Below are 19,205 nucleotides of genomic sequence, written 5' to 3'. Positions count from 1 at the left end.
AACTGGTAAGAACCCCTTCCCACAAGAGAGAATCCTTTAGAAACTGCCTCTATACAAGTAACTAGTCCAGACATTTCATGTCAACGTTTATTTTATATATATTTTATAAATTTTAATATATCCAGGACCAGTTATCAAACTTGGGCATGGTCTGGAGAAAATAAAGGTCTAAAAGGCGATCCCACTACCATGTGCAAAATAAATGCGGGAACACCACGAGATCTTCAAAGTGATATTTGTACACCCAGACTGCAACAGTGACAGGGATCCTCCTCTATACCTAGAGGAAAGAAAGTTTCTTCTCATCACAGAGGGAAATTATCTGCGGTGAGGCAGTGGGACTATGGGTTAAAGGTAAAAACCCAGGATACAGATTATTGTAGGCGCCCTGACTGCTGTAACAATAGTGAGTACGGGGTCTTCTGCCATATGATGCTGTACTGTTGATTTACAACAAAAGTACAAAGAGGGTCGAGATACCCTCCTTGATAAATATAATATTACAGACAATGGACTAGAATCTTTAACAGGAGGAGGATCAAGAAAACTAGACCGATCGCCGTATGTGGAGTCGGGAAGGATTCTTTCCCTCAACATGATTAGCATCTATCTCATGGGTTTTTCTACTCCTAAAACAGTAGTAAGTTATAGGATGAACTCAATAGACACATGTCTCCCTTCAACCCCAACTCTAGTACTTAAAAGGCAGTAGCAGAATTGAGACTCCTGTTCCAAACAGAAGAAATACTAAAATACTAGGCCAATCAGAGCATAGTTGCTCCTCTGGCTGAGCCCAGATGCAAAGATTGAGGCAAAGGAAGCTGGATCTGAGTCCAGAAACACAAGGATTCTATAACCAGAATCGAGGCCAGAGACAAAGTGTGAAGAGGTAGGCTGGAGACACAAGCACAAAGGCACCCTAAGGCGCTATGATGTACCATAAGGCACAGAGGCACAGACTAGGGCAAGCTTGAAGGTGCTAGACAAGAGACTAGATTCAGAGTTTCAATCAAGAGAGTAATTCATCTGAACTCAGGATAAACCTCCTATACGAGTAGTACACCTCAATTGTTAGTCTAGCCCCACCTGAAGGAGCCAAATTAATGAGGCGCAGCTGGATGGCAGACTTCATGGAGACAATGTGCTGAATTGACAACATGTATCATATGGCTAGAGTAGTTAGACTGATCCTGGTCTGCAGACAGTGAAGCATGAGTTTATTCAACCGTACAGAGATAAACATACGTGGCATAAGTAAAACTGTAAAGCCCAATCCTGAGACCCTGTGCAGCCATGACATGCGACTAACTGGAGTAAAACTTCAGCACATGAGGCTCTAGGCCCAGCTGTGGCATAAGGCATGAGGCTAGTAACCACCCAGAGGCCTTGCCCATAGAGACAACATCTACACCGCGCACTTACCTGTGCTGGCTCCACACCCATTAGAAGAACAGCGGGAGCTGGTAATGCCGAGAGCCCACCATGGAGGGAGGCGGCGTCACACCGGGGACGCTGCATTACTGCAGATGGTGCACAGGCTGGCTGTTGGCTGAGGGACCTCTGCCCAGAGAGGTGTCCGACCCGGACTGCTTGACAGAGGGAAGGGTAGGCCGAGACCCCCAGGACCCCGAGTCCGTAGAACGAAGCTCCACCTTGGAATGCATACGTCACTGGATGTGCGTCTAGAAAATGTAGCGTGATGCCGAGAGCCCTCCACATAGGGAAGGGGCAAAGCCAGGAGCCACTTCCCGCTCTACTGACCTGTCTGAGGGACCCCCACCCAGTAAGGTATCAGCCCGGAGCCTCTTCACAGAGGGAAGGGAAGAGATCGATCCCGGCTGATGCGCATTCCTCTCCTGTGTCTGTCCTGCAAGGGACAGGAAATACAGTGGAGGGTGGAGGTGGGAGGGGCCTTTTAACATCTCTGTGATCCTGTCCCGCTATAGGTCAAGGAAGGACTACATCCTTTCGTGCTGTCCAGAGGGACGTACTGGAAATGATTCTCTCTGAAGTAAAACATTGTTTAAAAGCAGGCAGGAAAATGTTTTATCTCTCAAAAAGAATCAGTTGTGATCCCCTGCTGTCCTGTCTGTATACTCTTTTGCATCCTCCCCTGCCCAGGAGATGTGGTATGATCAGACCATGCTCCATACACGGTCAGACACAGCCATTACACAGTACACAGCAGGGGCACATTTATAAAGATTATCTCAGCACAGGAACATTTTATTTAAACACATCCAAATTGTGGAAGTTATTATTATTCCTCTAAGATCTATTGATTAAAATGAACGTAATAGCACGCACCACGTCATCACCCCCTGTTCAGCGCGGGCTCCGGCGCTGAGCCCGCGCTAAGCCGGGCACATATCAGATGATTTATACTACAGCTGACATGTGCCCGCAACAGCCACGGGTGGAATCGCGATCAACCCACAGCTGTTAACTAGTTAAATGCCGCTGTCAATCTCTGACAGCGGCATTTAACAGCACCGCGCCGGAAGCACATCACTTACCCCGCCCATCGGTGACCCCGTCACATGATCGCGGGTCACCGATGGGTTGACATGACAACCCGGGGTCTGCAGCAGACCCCTGTGGTTGTCATGTCCAGATTGCGATGAGCACCGCCCAGTGGTCAGAACTTATAGCAAGTGAGCAAATCTGCTACATAAGGGCGATCTGTTCATCGCCTGTATGTAGCAGAGCCGATCAGGCAAGTACTGCTTCTAGTCTCCCATGGAGACTATTGAAGCATGCAAAAAGTAAAAAAAAGTTTTGAAAAATATTAAAAAAATATAAAAAAGTTTAAATCACCCACCTTTCGCTCCAAACAAAAAAAAAACAACACACATACACATATTTGGTATCGCCGCGTTCAGAATCGCCCGATCTATCAATACATAAAAAGAATTAATCCGATTGGTGAAGAGTGTCATGAGAAAAAAAATCAAAACGCCAGAATTACGTTTTTTTGGTCGCCGCAACACTGCAATAAAATGCAATAACGGGCGATCAAAACATTGGATCTACCCCAAAATAGTATCTATAAAAACGTCAGCTCGGCGCGCAAAAAATAAGCCCTCACCCGGCCCCAGATCCCGAAAAATAGGGACGCTACGGGCCTCTGAATATGGTGCTGAATATGGTGCTTTTTTTGTTTTGTTTTGTTTTTTTTTAAAGCAAACTTTGGATTTTTTTTCACCACTTATAAAAAAAAAAAAAAACTACACGTTTGGTGTCTACGAACTCATAATGACCTGGAGAATAAGAATGTCAGGTCAGTTTTAGCATTCAATGAATGTGGTGAAAAAAAACAACTGTAGAATTGCACTTTTTTTGCAATTTCATCGCACTTGGATTTTTTTCCCGTTTTACAGTACACGATATGGTAAAACCAGTGATGTTGTTCAAAAGTACAACTCGTCCTGCAAAAAATAAGCCTTCACATGGCCATATTGACCGAAAAATAAAAAAGTTAGGATTCTGGGAACAAGGGGAGCAAAAAAAGAAAAAGCAAAAACGGAAAATGCTCCGGTCCATGAAGGGGTTAAGGGATGTACGGATCCGGGAAATATTGAATCATTTGGAAGATTTTACACTGCCCTATCATGCTCTACCTCCGTTAGCCTAGGACATGTTACTGACAGAATGAATGCATTGCGCACAAATAGTCATCTGGGCGGAGCTGGCGTGATAGAGTCTTGATTGTTAGGATGCCCATTCTCCCTATTTGACTTGCTAAGGCTGACTTCCCACAACCATAGGAAAATCAAGCCATGAAGGCACACCGTCACTGCTCCAATAACGGCTTTATAACTAGATCATAACGGCTTTATAAAATGTTATTATACTCAAAATGGCTTTTGGTTTACAGTCATTATCATCAATCTGAACTTAGGAAATATAAGGTTTCATAAATCATAACATAATGAATGCAAGACTGCATTGTCTTGTAGTGAAGTGCATCTGCGCCTTCTGCGTTTCATCCTGGTTGGACTCCATTTGCTCTCATCTTTCAACATAAAAAGGTAGAAAACCTTTACTACCCTTAATTAAACCTTCATATTTCTTGGAAATAGAAGGTAGATTTACTGGGAAGGAATCTGCAATAAAACAATAAAAACCTGCACAATAATCATGCACACTTCTACTGCCCGTACAAATCGATATAAAAAAATTAAGCAGAGCTGGCAGTGTTTTTCCTGAAGAGTCTTCTTCAGCGTCTTTTTAGCCGTTTTTGCTGCAAGCAGAGACATCTTTTTTCTCTCTAATATTACATATAATAATTTGAAGACTGGTTAGTTCTTTACAGCTTTCAAACCAAGAAGCGGTTAAAAAAAAAAAAAAAAAAAAAAAGAGAAGATGTTTTGACATTGTCATACAGATGTTCATTATTTTTTTAACGTTTATTGAGCACTTTTTCAGGTGGGTTCCAGGCAGAATCCACCTGAAAAAGACATTGTGTGTACATACCCTTATATAGAATACAGCACACATTTTCTTACAGAATTTTAAGAATGTGCACAAAACAATAACCAGAAAAGTGACTAATCCTATGCAACTAAAGAAGATAAGTTTGCAAGAATAAAGCAGAAAAAAAATGTAAAAGTTGTAAACCAAACCTTAGTTAATACACTACAGAGGATTGTGCTGTGCAATGGATAGATGTGTCAGGGGGCCCCAGAAATGTGAGAGATTATATAAAGCTGCACAGGAAGGAAGCGGAGCTAGGAGTGTGGGATCCTTCACAGACACCAGAGCAGAGCCGCTTCCTGTGTATTACACGCTGTACAGACTGCAGCTGTTACTGCATCAGCCCCGCAGCTCTAAACGCCATATCGTTGCGTCAGTCAAGAAGCTCTAAACGCCATATCGCCGCGTCAGCCCCGCAGCTCTAATCGCCGCGTCAGCCCCGCAGCTCTAATCGCCGCGTCAGCCCCGCAGCTCTAATCGCCATAACGCTGCGTCAGCCCCGCAGCTCTATCGCCAGGGAATAAATGTAGGAAAAAAAAACAAAAAAACACAACACAACAATCAATAACAGAGGCTTATTTTTGCATTAATCATTCCAATAATCACCAGCATTCACATGTTAGCAATCACGCAAACCCCTCATATGTTGGGTGATTGGTTCGCTTGTGATGGAAAAAAATTACTTATCACCAGCACATTGCCAGATGTAAACAGATGTGCTGCCTACATGATACTGAATATGGGGACAACTATGGAACCTACATTCTGTCCCCATTATTGCTCTGAGAGCAAGTTTATAAATGCTTGATAAAGGGAACCTGTCAGGCGATTCATACTGGCAGCATGAATCACAGTCTGACTGCAGCTAGAAATACTACACTATGAAACGCCTTGGTGTTTGAGAGAGTACATTTTTAAGATCTGGCAGGGGACCATAGCTGGGGGGCCATATTAGTCCATAGCTGCCGATGCCCAGCTCTTCCCAGCGCTGCTAGATGGAAGTGACTGGACTCTCCCTTTACATCAGAGATGACAAAATGAAATACACAGAGAGACAAAATTAAAAGCTCAGACACAGTTGAGGGCCAACCTTGATATTTATTAAATAAAAATGTCTACAATTGAGGAAGTTTTTCATTATCAAATATAATGATGAAACTTTGGTAATGGGACAAGCCCTTTAAGTTTTGTTTCCATATGCAAAGTACATTTTAATTAATAGATCTTTAAAATAAAATCAGCAAATAATCACAAATGGGGCATACTGGAATAATATAATATGTTATATAAGAGCAGTAAAAAGCATATGGCCCAATGGCCTCATTTAAATATGTAATAACAAAAGGATAAAAAACCTTGGTTAATAAATAATACAAATAAAGTATGAGGCCAACAAAAGTGCTCCCCAAACACAGTATTATACCCCCACAGTGAATTCCTCCACACGTACAGTATGATGACCCTACTGTACCGCCCCCCCCCAGCAAAGTATCGTGACCCATCACAGTATGATGCCCCAACTGTGATCCCCACATAGGCCTCCATACAGTATAACGTGCCCCACATAGTCCCCGATGTCACAGGCCAAATACACTGCTCAAAAAAATAAAGGGAACACTCAAATAACACATCCTAGATCTGAATGAATGAAATATTGTTACATAGTTACATAGTTTATAAGGCCGAAAAAAGACAAGCCTCCATCCAGTTCAGCCTATTTCTTGTGCACTGCAGCTATTCCGCAGCGTTGATCCAGGGGAAGGCAACAAAAAAAACATGCGGTATAGGCCAATTTACATCATTGAAGAAAAATTCACTTCCCGACACCAATCTGGCAGTCAGATTAAATCCCTGGATTAATTAACTAAGCATAAAATGTAATTTTATTGTTCTCAAGAAAGGCGTCCAGGCCTCTCTTGAACTCATTAAGTGAGTTGGACATCACCACTTCCTCTCCCAGAGAGTTCCAGAGTCTCACGGCTCTGACCGTAAAGAATCCCCTTCTATGCTGGTGCAGGAACCTCCTTTCCTCCAGACGCATAGTGTGCCCCCTCGTCTTTGTCACCATCCTTGGTATAAACAGGTCATGGGAGAGATCTCTGTACTGCCCCCTGATGTATTTATACAGGTTTATGAGGTCTCCCCTAAGCCTTCTCTTTTCCAATGTAAATAGGCCTAATTTTGACAACCTCTCTGGGTATTCTAGTCCCTCCATTCCCTTTATTACCTTAGTCGCCCTCCTTTGTACCCTCTCTAGCTCCAATATGTCTTTCCTGAGCACCGGAGCCCAGAACTGTGCACAATATTCTAAGTCCGGCCTTACCAGCGCTTTATACAGAGGAAGAACAATGTTCTCATCATATGCCCCTATTCCTCTTCTGATGCATGCCATGACTCTATTTGCCTTCGCAGCTGCTGCCTGACACTGGGCACTCCAATTTAATTTGCTATTAACCAAGACGCCCAGGTCCTTCTCCATGTCAGATTTCCCCAGCGGTTTCCCATTTAATATGTATGGGTGACTGCTGTTTTTCTTTCCCATGTGCATGACCTTACATTTATCGGCATTGAACCCCATTTGCCATTTTTTGGCCCAACTCCCCAATTTATCTAAATCCTCCTGTAGCTGTGCCCTATCCTCATCTGTGTTAACTACTTTACAAAGTTTAGTATCATCTGCAAATATTGCTATTTTACTATGCAACCCTTCCACTAGATCATTAATAAATATATTAAATAATATAGGGCCCAAGACAGACCCTTGAGGCACCCCGCTAGTAACCCTGACACACCCTGAGCTTACTCCATTGATAACCACCCTCTGCTTTCTATCACTCAGCCAGCTATTTACCCACTTGCACACATTATCCCCCAGACCAAGCATTCTCATTTTATAAACCAACCTTTTGTGTGGCACGGTATCAAACGCTTTGGAGAAGTCAAGGTATACAACATCCACTGACTCTCCCCGGTCCAGCTGTGAGCTCACCTCCTCGTAGAAGGCGATCAGGTTTGTTTGGCAGGAGCGATCCCTCATGAATCCATGTTGATATGGAGTTAGACAGTTATTATCATTAAGATATTCTACAATAGCATCTCTAAGAAATCCTTCAAACAATTTACCCACAACAGACGTTAAGCTGACTGGTCTATAGTTCCCAGGGTCACTTTTAGACCCCTTTTTGAATATTGGTACCACATTTGCTTGGCGCAAGTCTAGTGGGACAGTCCCTGTCCATAAAGAGTGCTTGAATATAAGATACAGCGGTCTGTCTATCACATTACTTAATTCTTTTAGTACCTGGGGGTGTATGCCATCTGGGCCTGGTGACTTGTCTATTTTGATATTATTTAGGCGTTTCTGAACTTCCTCCTGGGTTAGGTGGGTGATATTTAGCGGAGGGTTTACTTTATCACTCTGCATTTCCTCCGATAAATTGTTTTCTTTTGTGAAAACAGTGGAGAAGAAGCTATTGAGTAGGTTTGCTTTACCCTCATCGCCCTCTATGATTTTACCCAGGTTATTTTTCAATGGGCCAACTCCATCAGTTTTAATCCTTTTACTGTTTATATAGTTAAAGAACAGTTTGGGATTCGTTTTACTTTCCTTGGCAATTAGTCTCTCTGTCTTCTCTTTTGCTATTCTTATTTGTTTCTTACAGATTTTGTTTTTTTCCCTATAAGATATTAGCGCTTCCTCGCTGCCTTCTTGTTTAAGTTTACCGAAAGCCTTTTTTTGTTTTTCATTGCCCTCTTGACTTCCTTATTTAGCCACATTGGCTTCCTCCTATTCCTAGCCCTTTTATTCCCATAAGGTATGTACCTTCTACAGTGACTATGTAGGACTGTTTTGAAAATTTCCCATTTTCTATCCGTGCTCCTATTACTAAAGATACTATCCCAGTCTATAAGGTGGAGGGCATCTCTTAGCTGATCAAACTTTGCCCTCCTGAAGTTCAGTGTTTTTGTGACTTCCTTGCTGGGCACCCTACTGAAGCGTTGAATCCCTTGAATACGTTGTTCTGTACAAAGTTGAATGTGCTGACAACAAAATCACACAAAAATCATCAATGGAAATCAAATTTATTAACCAATGGAGGCCTGAATTTGGAGTCACCCCCAAAATTAAAGTGGAAAAACACACTACAGGCTGATCCAACTTTGATGTAATGTCCTTAAAACAAGTCAAAATGAGGCTCAGTATTATGTGTGGCCACCACGTGCCTGTATGACCTCCCTACAACGCCTGGGCATGCTCCTGATGAGGTTGCGGATGGTCTCCTGTGGGATCTCCTCCCAGACCTGGACTAAAGCATCCGCCAACTCCTGGACAGTCTGTGGTGCAATGGTGGATGGAGCGAGACATGATGTCCCAGATGTGCTCAATTGGATTCAGGTCTGGGGAACGGGCGGGCCAGTCCATAGCTTCAATGCCTTCATCTTGCAGGAACTGCTGACACACTCCAGCCACATGAGGTCTGGCATTGTCCTGCATTAGGAGGAACCCAGGGCCAACCACACCAGTATATGGTCTCACAAGGGGTCTGAGGATCTCCTCTCCGTACCTAATGGCAGTCAGTCTACCTCTGGCGAGCACATGGAGGGCTGTGCAGCCCTCCAAAGAAATGCCACCCCACACCATTACTGACCCACTGCCAAACCGGTCATGCTGAAGGATGTTGCAGGCAGCAGAACACTCTCCATGGCGTCTCCAGACTCTGTCACATGTGCTCAGTGTGAACCTGCTTTCATACGTGAAGAGCACAGGGTGCCAGTGGCGACTTTGCCAATCCTGGTGTTCTGTGGCAAATGCCAAGCGTCCTGCACGGTGTTGGGCTGTGAGCACAACCCCCATCTGTGGACGTCGGGCCCTCATACCACCCTCATGGAGTCGGTTTCTAACCGTTTGTGCGGACACATGCACATTTGTGGCCTGTTGGAGGTCATTTTGCAGGGCTCTGGCAGTGCTTATCCTTGCACAAAGACGGAGGTAGCGGTCCTGCTGCTGGGTAGTTGCCCTCCTACGGCCCCCCTCCACGTCTCCTGGTGTACTGGCCTGTCTCCTGGTAGCGCCTCCAGCCTCTGGACACTACGCTGACAGACACAGCAAACCTTCTTGCCACAGCTCGCATTGATGTGCCATCCTGGATGAGCTGCACTACCTGAGCAACTTCTGTGGGTTGTAGAGTCTATCTCATGCTACCACAAGTGTGAAAGCACAACCAACATTCAAAAGTGACCAAAACATCAACCAGAAAGCATTGGTACTGAGATGTGGTCTGTGGTCCCCACCTGCAGAACCACTCCTTTATTGAGGGTGTCTTGATAATTGCCAATAATTTCCATCTATTGTCTATTCCATTTGCACAACAGCATGTGAAATTGATTGTCAATCAGTGTTGCTTCCTAAGTGGACAGTTTGATTTCACAGAAGTTTGATTTACTTGGAGTTATATTCTGTTGTTTAAGTGTTCCCTTTATTTTTTGAGCGGTGTATATTCACCCTGAGGGCCATATCATGCAGCCAGGCTGTAGTTCATGCTGCTCAGGGCTTGGGAAGCAAAAACTGAATGACAGGTTCCCTTTTGGGTACATTGATGGCCCGAAATTAGTGTAAGACACAGGAGAATAGAAGTTTACTCATCTAAACAATAATCTAATAGCTTTGGAGGTTTTTTTTTTTTCATTTTTTTTTACAGGTCTGCACATTAGCTGTATAATGTATATTAAAGGGGTTGTCTACTTCGACATTAAAAAAAAACAATAGTCAAAAGTAGCATAAAAAGAAAATTAAGTGACGCTGATCCCTTGCAAAGCTTCAGTGCCTACTTCTTGTTCCTTTTTGATAAGTAGGAAGTGGCCGTGCTCAGCTCATCACTGGCTGCCGTCAGACAGCAGCCATTACAGAGACATATAGAACTACTTTTCGTACATTGTTGAACTGTCAAGGTTGTCAGACAACAACGCCATCAGGTCATAATAGCAATGTAGACAAAGCAACTAAACAATTGATTTCTGCTATGATTGGTGACCTAATTTGTCGTTTGACCTGAATGACTTCAACTAAAGCAACTGTAAACCGACAAGAAAAAAAAAAAAATCTATGTTTATAAGAAAAGTATATTTATAAATGTACACACACACACACACACACACACACACACACACACACACACACACACACTTCCTCCGATACAGCATTGCTTCTTCTAAACATTATGGCTAAAAATATAAATATTGTATTAACCAGTAAAAGTTACATAACTTTGGATATTAAAGTAATACTTTTATCTTATACCTGCATGTTTTAGTGCAGAAATTCCAACTGGACCAAGTTAGCGCTCCTTCAGTTATAAGTGATAACTTGCTGATCGCTGGGAGTCCTACAGCTATGACCCCGAGAATGGGGCTCTGCAGTGTTCAGTCTGAAAGGGGTCCGGGTCGAGCATGAGCACCGCTGCTCAAGTAATAGTCGTGGGACTGCCAGAGAAAGCCGAGTACAGAACTCAGATATCTGCACAACTCCAGTGCTCCCACCAGCAATGGAAGCCATGATGATCTGCCCAAACAGTCAACTAACCACAGGGGATAACCTCCGATCTACCAGTTACCTGCTAATCAGTGGTTAGGTGACTCTATGGATAGGATGTCATCACTTCCAGTCCTAGCTGACACCAATGGGCAGTAGTCCTGGAGAGGTGGGAGTTCGGAGAGATAAGTAACACTATTTATTTTGCTGTGACTAAGTTTGAAAACTCCTTTAATCTTTGCAGTGATGACAACATTGTTCTCCCATTTATGTAACGTTGTAATACAGATGTTCCCATGATCATTGCTACATGTGAAGAATTCTTAGTATCCGTGCCCATAAGCCGTAATGCAGACATCTGGTATGTGCATTGCAAGGGGGACACCACCCTGACTGCATCCCCTCCCTCCCTCCATGCTTTACATACGTCACATAACACTGGATGCCAGTCATGGTGCTCGTACTATTACAAGTAGGTCTGGTCTAGCTCCAAGGCTGGAGTCTTATATGCAGATTTAGTTCAGATTTTCAAGCCAAACACAAGAATGAAAGCAACATCATCTCCACTTTATCAAATAGGAAAAATGATCACATACTGTAGAGATCCTATAGGCACAACACTCCACTGCCTGGGGCCACACTGTAAGGCTTACATGACCTGGAATTGCTGTGGATTTTACATCCTGCACATAGGAAATCTGAGCTGGAATACAGAACAGCAAAGTGGATGAGGTTTCGGCAAATCACACACTGCAAACAATTTAGCGCAGTTCACATTTTGAATCCGCAGTACGTAAAATTATGGCACAGACTGGACTGTGGACTTACTAAAAGGAAGTCAAGGTCTGAAACTTAATTTTTTGTTTTTTTACCTATTCATGGAATAGGCGAGTAGGTGATACTTATCGATTGGTCTGGCCAGGCACTTGTTTCGCCATTAGGGCTCTTTCAGATGTCCGTGATCATCGGTCCGATCTTGGATCGCAATGCGCTGAATGGCCGCTTGTCTCCAGATCCCAGTGTGATAGCTTCATATACTTCTATGAGGCGATCACGCTCAGGTCAGAAGATGCGCAGCCAGTCAGCGCATTGCGATCCAAGATCGGACCGACGATCACGGACATCTGAAAAAGCACTTAGAATGGAGCATAGATGTGTGTGTGATGACTGCTCCATGCAACCTCTATGGGGCTGCTGGATAAAAGCACAGCACGGCGCTCTGCAGCCCCACTGGGAATGACTATAGCAGTGGTCAGGGCATACAAGCCCCAGTTCTGCTGCACGGTGCAAATCTCACCAGTCAGACCTCCCCCCCACAAGATCATTAAATGATCTATACTGTTTATAGGAGAAAACTTTGGTTTCACCAGACAGGCCATTTAAAGCGGAATCTGTCACCAGGTTTTTGCCATCTAATCTGAGAGCAGCATAATTTAGAGACAGACCCCGATTCCAGCAATGTGTCATTTACTGGGCTGCTTGCTGTAGTTTTGATAAAATCATAGTTTTAGGCTATGTGCCTATGATGCAGAAATGAAACAGAAATTTCCTGAGCATTTCTGCATCTCCTTGGCACAAAACATGTGCAGATTTTACATGTTTTTTCTGCAAGGGATAAGCGTTTTTGCATTCATTTCTGCATGCGTTTTTTTAAGCGCTTTTCCAAGCAATTTTGATCATCACTTGGAAAAGTGATGCTTTAAATGCAGCATCAATAGTAAAAAAAAAAAAAAAGAATTAAAATGTAAAAAAAAAAAAAAAACACATTATACTTACCTCTCTGGCGGCCCCCGGTCTCCTCTCTGATGGCTTCCTCTGTCATCGGCGTCCCGCGGTGTTCAGAAAGGACCTACGGTGACGTCATTTAGTCAGCTGACAGGTCACGCGACCGCTGACGTTAGCGGTCACGTGACCATCATATGACTAAATGACGTCACCGCAGGTCCTTTTAGAACACCGTGGGAAGCCGATGACAGAGGACTCCTCCGGAGAAGAGACCGGGGGCCGCCAGAGAGGTAAGTATAATGTGTTTTTTTTTTTTTTTTACTAATGGTACCCGGGTCTGGATGAGAGTCTCCTCTTCTCCAGACCCGGGTACCATCCGCGCATTGAACAGCAAAACATCCGCATGTGTACATGTATACATGTGGATGTTATGTGGTTCAATGCAAGTCAATGGCGACGATTTCGGAGCATTTACGCACAAGAAATGGTTGTGCTGCAGATTTTTCCGCAATGATAATTCGCAGCGGAAATTTCCGCAGCATGTGCACAGCACATGCTAATTATCCTTGAGAAACATGGCAGACAACTTAACAAGCGGTTTTAATGAGTTTTCGCGGCAGAAATGGCGCAGCGGAAACGCATTAAATCCGCATCGTGGACACACAGCCTTAATCAGCAGGAGATTATCACTAAAGGACTAGTAATACAGCTGCCTGGTAGTCCTCCATATTCATGAGCTCTGTATAACCTCGCCCTCACCATTAATTGGCAGCTTTCTGCCTATGTACAGTGTACACAGAAAGCTGCCGATCAGTGGGGTGGGGTCAGTGGGATTTTATCAAAACTACAGCAAGCAGCCCAGTAAGTGACATATTGGTGGAATCAGGGTCTCTGCCCCTACATTATGCTTCTCTCAGATGTGGGAGCAAAATTCAGATGACAGAAAGAGATCTGAGGGCGTAATAATCCATCTGCCAATCACAATGATAGGACAATACAGGACATCTGTGATCGGATCTGACAAGTGACAATCTCATCGTCACAGATCGGTCTGGCAGATCTCTGCTCCCAGCACATCCCGCCTGTGCTCCTGCATCCTCTGCTGTCTGGGAGGACCCTGACACACCCTGATGTCAGCCGCTGGTCCACTGTCTGTCTACAGCCCAGTGCAGACTGCGCGGAGGCCACGCACCACTGTAACATGCCAAAAGCACTAGAAGTCCCAGCACACCGACCTGAAGTCTGTAATTTTACGCAACCACAGCGGAAACCGCTTCAGTTCACATTAGCGGACCGGAGTACAATTAGCACCATGCACACTAACACATACTGTCCTCAGACCATGGCCAGGACTACAGCAGACAATACAGAACAGGCCGTTATAGGCTCCGTTCCCCGCACGCTCCCATTATTACCTCTAGGTTTCCGGTGACCGACAAGCCCAGCTGAAAAGTTGCAACCTGAGGCAAACTCCCGTCAAAACCGCCTCGGAACGCCCACTGCTTCCGTCAGCCAATCAGCGACCTCCGAGCAGCCAGCTAAACTTCAAATAGCCAATGGAATGTCCTGAAACACTGCCGGGATTCTGACTGATACCTGACTCCAGCCAATCGGTAACTTTCTAACGGAAAAAGTGCCCTTACACTCCTCCCCTATGTGGGCGTGGCGTAGAATAGTCCACGCCGCTTGCGTGCTGGCCTGTAGTGGGCGCTGCTCTTCCATAATGATTAGTGAGGAGATAGAGGGAGTCCGCCGACAGGAGAGAGCGGAGCGCAGAGCAGCTGCTGGCAGTCACATGTGCCCGCCCGGATGGCTCTGCAGCTGCCTACAGGAGGACGCGTGTGAGCTAAACTGCTGCGTATGCGGTCAGATGGGGTTTTGGGGACTTCCTGTCTGTAGTAGACTTTTTTTGCTGGTACTTGTCACTCTGAACTTTAGCAATTTCTCTCTAAACGTCTTTTCTCAAAAACAGTGTGTTTAAAGGGGATGTCTACGTTTGCGTGTCCCGGACCGCTGCAGCCAATCAGCAGCTGCTCATTGACTGTAGTGGCCATGTGACACAACACTCAGTGGCCGCTGATCAGCTGCAGCCTTTACTACTTTGTTAGAGCAGACGTCCACCATGATGGAATATTGATGAGTGTGATGTTGCTGATTGGCTGCAGTGGTCACGACACAATAATGCAATGTCAAATCACCTCAGATGGCTCGGTCTCCCCTCCGATCGGCGCCCCCAGCGTTATCGTGGGGGCCAGATCATTACCATGGTGACCTGACGTCGTCATGACCATATCCAGGTCATCAGGCTATGGCAAGCCCCTTAGACTATGAGCAGAGCATGGTCTAACATGCTTGTGTCAGTGCAGCACTGACCGTTTTAAACCATTGTAATGACGCTGCCTTAACAATTTTATCATACACGAAACGACATAAAAAAAAAAACAATCCCTGAATTGTTGGTTTTTGTTTATTCTGCCTCCCAAAAATTGGAATATAAAGCGATCAAAAAATGTCACATGCCCGAAAATGGTACCAATAAAAATGTAAATTCTTCCCGCAAAAAACAAGCCGTCACATGACGATGTTGGCCAAAATATGGAAAAATTATAGCTCTCAAAATATGGCAATGCATAAAAACTGTCTTATTAGGCTATGTGCCCATGATGCAGATTTGAAGCAGAACTATCAAATGCTACATCTAAAGTAAAAAGAAATTAAAAAAAACCTTATATTCACCTCTCCGGCGGCCCCCGGTTTCCTCCCGGCAGTGTCCTCTCTCTTCAGCGTCCTGCAGTGTACTGGCAGGACCTGCAGTGATGTCATTTAGTCAGCTGATAGTAACGTGACCATCAGCCAGTACACCGCGGGGCGCAGAGGAGAGAGAATGCGGCCGGGAGGAGACCAGGCTTCCGGAGAGGTGAGTATGAATAATTTTTTTTTATTTTTTACTTTATAATTCTCTTTTTACTTGCAGGTACCATGATACCCGGGTTGGAGGAGAGTCTCCTCTTCTCCAGACCCGGGTATCATCCGCGCATTGAACCGCATAACATCCGCATGTATACATGCGGATGTTATGCGGTTCAATGCAAGTCAATGGGCGCGATTTTGCCGCGAAATCGCACAATAATTGGTAGTGCTGCGGATTTTTCCGGAATGATAATCCGCAGCGGAAATTTCCGCAGCATGTGCACAGCACAAGCGGATTGTCATTGGGATACATCCCAGACCTCTTAACAAGCGATTTTAATGCGTTTCCGCGGCGGCATTTAAACACATTAAATCCGCATTGTGGGCACTCAGCCTTAGTGTGTAACAGCTGTGTTATCGCTGTAATCGTACTGACCCGAAGAATAAAGTCGTCCAATCAATTATACCACACGAGGAACGGCGTAAGAAATAAATAAAAATTCTTTACCTGCTGATGACTTGTTCATTCTGCCTCCCAAAGATCGCAGTAAGGCTCGGCTAACATTTATCCTGCTCTGAGCACTTACATCGGGGTTTCCGTGTAAGTCTCTGAAATACGTGATTCAGATGGAACCCTGGCGGAAGATTCCCTATAATGAGGCAGATCAAGGCTCCGTGGACGCCGTCTGTCCTATTATCTGATGGTGTCCGTCTTTTTAGGCGTGCATAAAAGTGCTGTTGGCCACAGTTTTGTGCACTTCTGAAAAGAGGCCAGACGGAGTCCAGAGTAACTCTGCTGCCTCATTATAGTGAATGGATCCCTCGGGGGTTGCATCTGAATCACGTCACTTGGAGATTTAGATGGAAACCCTGATATCAGTGCTCAGTGTAGAGCGCCGGATAAACGTGATCCAAAATGTTCCAAGATGTAAAATGTTCCCAATAAAAGCTTCAAATCAGTCCACAAAAAAGCCCCCACTCAGGTCTATCATCTGTTAATGGAAATATAGGGGCTTCCATGTTACTGGTAGCACAAAGGCTCTGGAAAAGCGCTATGGCTCATCGCCCCCCAAAAGAAATTGAGCAAATTCTGCACTCCCAAATCCAAATGCCTCTCCCCATTCTGAGCCCCAGTGTGTGCCTAAACCGCAGTTAGTCTACATGTTTGCCATTTCTGTAGCGATGAGAGCCCACCTAATTTACGGGTGCATGTCTCCAGAAACATGAGCTGGTCACTACAACTCGCTGGTCACTACAACGGCAGCTGGCAGTTTTCACTCAGCAATATCCACTGCGGCTTGTTTCTGGAAAACACCCATGTAGTCAAAATCGCCACTACTCCTGTAGATAAATTCCCAGAGGGGTGTAATTTCCAAAATGGGGTCACTTAAGGGAGAATTCTGCTCTTCTAGCACTTGAGGGCTCTGTATATGGAGTCCGCAAACTATTATAGGAAAATCTGTTCTCCAGGAGACAAATAGTGCTCCATCCCTCCCGCGTCAAGCCTTGTGGCTAAGCTGTACTGCACAGCTACATATGGGGTATTTCTACATTCAGCAGAAATTGTGGGAAAAATGTTGGTGCCATCTTTCCCCATTTGCCCCCTGATGAAGGCAGGAAGCCGAAACGCGCGTCGGGGTGGACGCCATTGAGGAGCGGGATCTGCACTGGATCTATCGTAAGCATACGTTATCCCTTGACATAGGTCCCTATCCCTAGGTCACTTCATTGCATCCATGTGATAATAATTGGTATAAGATTTATTTATATTATATAGGCATTTGCATTTTATTTAATCATCATATGAATTTAATATATGTATCATATATACAATGGATGGAATCATGCTTTATCAAATTGTGCTGCTATAACTATGATCATGTTTTTCTATCTTTGTACTCCTGCTTTGGTGCCCCCTTTTTCGTATTGATTTTAACATAACCTTGTTTTTGTAACCCTTGCCCATACCTGAATTAATAAAATTATAAATTTTTACTTAATTACCTATGATTCCTCCTTTTTCAAAGTTTTTCTTTTCCCCCCCATGTGAAAATGTAAAATCTGAGGCTAAAACAAAATTTTGGTGGTAAAAATGTAATTATTTTTTCTTCAGTGCCACATATGAGGTATCGGTGTACTCAGGAGAAATTGCACAACACATTTTGGGGTCCATTTTCTCCTGCTATCCTTGTGAAAATGAAAACATTTGGGGCTAATACAACATTTTTGTGGGGGAAATATATTTTTTTTAATTTTCACAGATCAACTTTGTAAAATTCTGTGAAGCACCTGTGGGTTCAAGGTGCTCACCACACATCTAGATAAATTCCTTGAGGGGTCTAGTTTCCAAAATGGTGTCACTTGTGGGCAGGGCTGTGGAGTCGGAGTGGTGGAGTCGGTATAAAATGAACCGACTCAGACTCCTAAAATATACAGCATAATAAATTGGGTGTAGTAATTCAATGCAGTTTGTGGGGAATATTTTTTCATAAGAATGTGGGAAAGTTCTGAAATGTCCTATAAATGTCTGTCCTATTCCTGATCTAAGGGTCTACACTTTTAGCTGAGATTAATCTGTGCTACAGTAAATTTATGACTTAAACATGAGCTATGTATGAGGGAGTCGGAGTCGGTGTCATGGAAATTGAGGAGTCGGAGGTTTGGCTTACCGACTCCACAGCCCTGCTTGTGGGGGGCTTCCACTGTTTAGGTAAATCAGGGGCTCTCCAAACGCAATATGACACTCGTAGACCATTCCATCAAAGTCTGCTTTCCAAAACGTCACTCCTTCCCTTCCTAGCCCTGTTGTGTGCCCAAACAGTAGTTTTCGCCCACATACCAAGTTTCTGCATACTTGGGAGATATTGCACAACATATTTTGAGGTTCATTTTTTTTCCAATTCAAGACTTATTGATTTTAACAACAATGACAAAAAAACATGGGTCAACTCAGTTCTACAAGAAGGATATGCGATAAGTCCAACTCGATAAAAACATAGGTATATGAATTATATATCAAATAGGTATAATTTTCATCCCAAAATATACAACTTGTAGATTAATTGGAAAAAAAGACGAAAAAGAAAGGAAGAAAAAGAAAGGGAAGGAAATATGTAGTGACCACGAGGACAAGTCTGAAAATCGGACAGTGTTCATCGAAGTAAAAGAAGACTAAAGAATAGAGGAAGTACAGTACAGACCAAAAGTTTGGACACCTTCTCAATTAAAGATTTTTCTGTATTTTCATGACTATAAATTGTACATTCACACTGAAGGTATCAAAACTATGAATTAACACATGTGGAATTATATACTGAACAAAAAAGTGTGAAACAACTGAAAATATGTCTTATATTCTAGGTTCTTCAAAGTACCCACCTTTTACTTTGATGACTGCTTTGCACACTCTTGGCATTCTCTTGATGAGCTTCAAGAGGTAGTCACCGGAAATGGTCTTCCAACAATCTTGAAGGCGTTCCCAGAGATGCTTAGCACTTGTTGGCCCTTTTGCCTTCACTCTGCGGTCCAGCTCACCCCAAACTATCTCAATTGGGTTCAGGTCTGG

General features: G+C 44.0%; 1 protein-coding gene and 1 long non-coding RNA gene across 4 annotated transcripts in view; one reads left to right on the top strand and one right to left on the bottom strand.

Annotated features, from left to right (window-relative positions):
• The window catches only part of SEPTIN2 (septin 2), a 62,741-nt gene extending 48,471 nt beyond the window's left edge, over positions 1-14,270 (bottom strand). The window contains exons 1-2 of one of the 3 annotated variants that reach the window (XM_073674556.1): positions 14,146-14,228; positions 11,602-11,708 (exon numbers count right to left, since the gene is read on the bottom strand). The gene's annotated coding sequence lies outside the window, so the exon portion shown is untranslated. Of the gene's footprint in view, positions 1-4,625; positions 4,647-11,601; positions 11,709-14,145 lie in introns of those variants that run through there. The other 2 variants (XM_073674555.1, XM_073674557.1) reach the window with 2 other exon arrangements.
• Positions 14,271-14,458: 188 nt separating this feature from the next.
• Positions 14,459-19,205, top strand: part of LOC141258033 (uncharacterized) — a 47,849-nt gene continuing 43,102 nt past the window's right edge. Inside the window, exon 1 of the long non-coding RNA XR_012318170.1 lies at positions 14,459-14,645. This is a non-coding gene — a long non-coding RNA (uncharacterized lncRNA). The remainder of the gene's footprint in view (positions 14,646-19,205) is intronic.

The sequence above is a fragment of the Phyllobates terribilis genome, unplaced genomic scaffold, assembly GCF_046119375.1.
Source record: "Phyllobates terribilis strain yellow unplaced genomic scaffold, ASM4611937v1 Scaffold_3__8_contigs__length_932513732, whole genome shotgun sequence".
NCBI lineage: Eukaryota > Metazoa > Chordata > Amphibia > Anura > Dendrobatidae > Phyllobates > Phyllobates terribilis.
The sequence above is the reverse complement of the archived record's forward strand: the minus strand, read 5'-3'. Positions and strand labels throughout refer to the sequence as shown.